General features: G+C 39.3%; 1 non-coding gene across 1 annotated transcript; it reads left to right on the top strand.

The window, feature by feature from the left end:
- The first annotated feature begins 440 nt into the window (after positions 1-440).
- On the top strand, positions 441-521 carry LOC136136721 (small nucleolar RNA SNORD35). The gene has a single exon (XR_010656663.1). It is a non-coding gene; the product is annotated as a small nucleolar RNA SNORD35 (small nucleolar RNA).
- The last annotated feature ends 3256 nt before the right edge of the window (positions 522-3777 follow it).

Here is a 3777-nt window from a genome sequence, read left to right as displayed (position 1 = left end):
AGCTGAGACATCAACCTTCTCCTGCCCTCAGTTCCCCTGGTTCTCAGGACTCTGGACTTGGACTGAATTACACCACCGTCCTTCCTGCTTGCAGACAGCACATCGTGGGGGCTTTCAACCTCCATAATTGCATGAGCCGATTCCTTATGATGTTCCCTTATACACATACAAAGATATGTGCCTGGTTCTGTTTCTCTAGAGAATCCAGACTGTGTGGATTCAACCAGTAGGGATGGAGCAGCTCATGTGAGGTCACACGGCTGCTCCATGAAGAGCCAGCTCCAACTCTCTCACTCCCACTGCCTCTCACTTCTGCAGGGACCCCATAGTAAGGCTGGGAAGCGGTGTCCAGGGAAGCATTGTTTCCCCGTATCAATATCCCCACGGCGATTTACTGTGTCCCTCTGCTGACTTCCAACAAGAGTTAAAAATGAATATTTAGCAGATGGTGGCTTTTTCTCACAATGGTCTGTGAATGCCACTGTGGGCAGTGCTGATAATGCCCATGGAAATGAAAAAAATGAATAAAAATGAATATTTACAAGAGTCACATTTCATCCTGGCCTCTAACTTATTTGGTTTGACCTTGTACAAAACTTTTTACTCTTTCAGCTCTAAATTTTTCATCTTAAAAATAAAGTTATGGTATAAGTTTAGACATATGTCAGTGGAAAAGAATTGAGAGTCCAGAGATAGATCCACACACACATGGTCAATTGATTCCAACATAGGTGCTAAGGCAAGTCAGCAGGGAAAGGATGTTCTCTTCATCAAATAGTGCTCAGAGATCGGGACATTCACATGCAGAAAGAAATAATAAACCTTGACCCATACATCATCTGGTGCACCAAGTTTAACTTGAAATGTATCATCAACCCAAATGTAAAGACTAAAAATATGTTAATAAAACTCCCAGAAGAAAACATAGGAGAAAATCTTTGCAACTCTGGGGCAGGCAAAGATATCTTTGATAGAATGCAAAAGGTATGACCATAAAATAAAAAACTGATGAATGGTCCACATCAAAATTTTAACACACTACTCTTGAAAATACCGTGAAGAAAAATGAAGATGAGCTACAGAATGCGAAAAACATTTGCAATATATGTGTCTAGCAAAAGAATTGTATCCAGGGCTTCCCTGGTGGCGCAGTGGTTGAGAGTCCACCTGCTGATGCAGGGGACACGGGTTCGTGCCCCAGTCCAGGAAGATCCCACATGCCATGGAGCGGCTGGGCCCGTGAGCCATGAACACTGAGCCTGCACATCTGGAGCCCGTGCTCTGCAACGGGAGAGGCCACAACAGTGAGAGGCCCGCGTACTGCAAAAAAAAAAAAAAAATTGTATCCAAACTAAATAAGAAGACAACCCAATAAAAAGAGGCAAAAGATTTAGAAAGACTCCTCCAAAGAACATTCACTCATGACCCACACACACAAAAAGATGTTTAACATTATTAGCCATCAGGACAGTGCAAATTAAAACCATGATGAGATGCCAGCACACAGGGAATGGCTGGAATTAAAGACTGAGAATACCAAGTATTGTGAAGAATGGAAAACAACTGGGACTCCCATACATCGTTGGTGGGAATGCAAAATGATGGAAAACAGTTTGGCAGTTTTTTATAAAGGTAAACATACACTTATCATATAACCCAGCAATTCCATGCCTAGGTTTTTTCCTAGGAGAAATGAAAACACATGTCTACAGAAAGACTTGTATAGCAATGTTTTTAGTAACTTTATTTGTGATAATCCAAAACTCAACACAACCCACACATCCATCAACAGGTGGAAAAACGATTGGGGTATATTCATGTATGTGAAATGATTTATTAAAAACAGACAAAACTAAGCTGGAGGAATCAGGCTCCCCAACTTCAGACTATGCTACAAAGCTACAGTAATCAAGACAGTATGGTACTGGCACAAAAACAGAAACATAGATTCATGGTAGAGGATAGAAAGCCCAGAGATAAACCCAAGCACCGATGGTCACCTAATCTATGATAAAGGAGGCAAGAATATACAATGGAGAAAAGATAGCCTCTTCAATAAGTGGTACTGGGAAAACTGGACAGCTACATGTAAAAGAATGAAATTAGAACACTACTTAACACCATACACAAAAGAAAACTCAAAATGGATTAAAGACCTAAATGTAAGACTGAACTCTATAAAACTCTTAGAGGAAAACATAGGAAAAACACTCTTTGATATAAATCACAGCAAGATCTTTTTTGACCAACCTTCTAGAGTAATGAAAATAAAGACAAAAATAAGCAAATGGGACCTAATTAAGTTTAAAAGCTTAGGTTTAAACTTTTTTTAAGTTTAAAATCTTTTGCACAGCAAAGGAAACCATTAACAAGATGAAAAGATGACCCTTAGAATGGGAAATATATTTGCAAACAAAGCAAAGGACAAAGGATTAATCTCCAAAATATACAAACAGCTCATGCAGCTCAATATTAAAAAAGCAAACAACCCAATCCAAAAATGGGCAGAAGGCCTAAAAGACATTTCTCCAAAGAAGACGTACAGATGGCCAACATACACATAAAAAGATGCTCAACATCACTAATCATTAGAGAAATGCAAATCAAAACTGCAATGAGGTATCACCTCTCACCAGTCAGAATGGCCATCATCAAAAAATTCTACAAACAATAAATGCTGGAGAGGGTGTGGGGAAAAGGGAACCCTCTTGCTCTGTTGGTGGGAATGTAAATTGATACAGCCACTATGGATAACAGTATGGAGGTTCCTTAAAAAACTAAAAATAGAATTACCATATGACCCAGCAATCCCACTACTGGGCATATACCCTGAGAAAACCATGATTCAAAAAGTCACATATACCCCAGTATTTATTGCAGCACTATTTACAATAGCCAGTAGCCAGGACATGGAAACAACCTAAAAGTCCATTGACAGATGAATGGATAGAGAAGATGTGGTATATATATATAATAGAATATTACTCATCCATAAAAAGGAACAAAACTGGGTCATTTGTAGAGATGTGGATGGACCTAGAGTCTGTCATACAGAGTGAAGTAAGTCAGAAAGAGATAAGCAAATATCATATATTAACACATATATGAGGAATCTAGAAAAATGGTAGAGATGAACCTATTTGCAGGGCAGGAATAGAGACACAGACGTAGAAAACGGACATGTGGACGTGGGGTGGGGGGGGAAGTGGAGGGTGGGATGAATTGGGAGATTAGGTTTGACATATATACATTACCATGTGTAAAATAGATAGCTAGTGGCAACCTGCTCTATAGCAGAGGGAGCTCAGCTCAGTGCTCTGTGATGACCTGGATGGGTGGGATGGGGGTGGAGGGAGGTCCAAGAGGGAGGGGACATATGTACACATATATCTGATTCACTTCCTTGTACAGCAGAAACTAACACAACATTGTAAAGCAATTATACTCTAAAAAAAAAACAAACACAAAACTAGTCTATAGTGACAAAAAGTAGATCAATGGTTACTTGGGTTTGGGGTAGTGGACATTATAAAGAGACACAAAGGAATGTTTTGTGATAGAATGATAGAAATACACAGTGATACACAGTGATAGAAATACTGTGTATTTAATTGTAGTGATGACTGGTTACTCGAGTACATTGTCAGAGCTAGGCAAACTACACACTTCTAATGGGTGCATTTTACATAACAACGTGAATATAATTAACATGGCTGAACTGTGCGCTTAATACGGTTAATACGGTAACGCTTATGTTATTTGTTTTTAGCCACGATT

Source organism: Phocoena phocoena, chromosome 16, assembly GCF_963924675.1.
Source record: "Phocoena phocoena chromosome 16, mPhoPho1.1, whole genome shotgun sequence".
Classification (NCBI taxonomy): domain Eukaryota; kingdom Metazoa; phylum Chordata; class Mammalia; order Artiodactyla; family Phocoenidae; genus Phocoena; species Phocoena phocoena.
The sequence above is the reverse complement of the archived record's forward strand: the minus strand, read 5'-3'. Positions and strand labels throughout refer to the sequence as shown.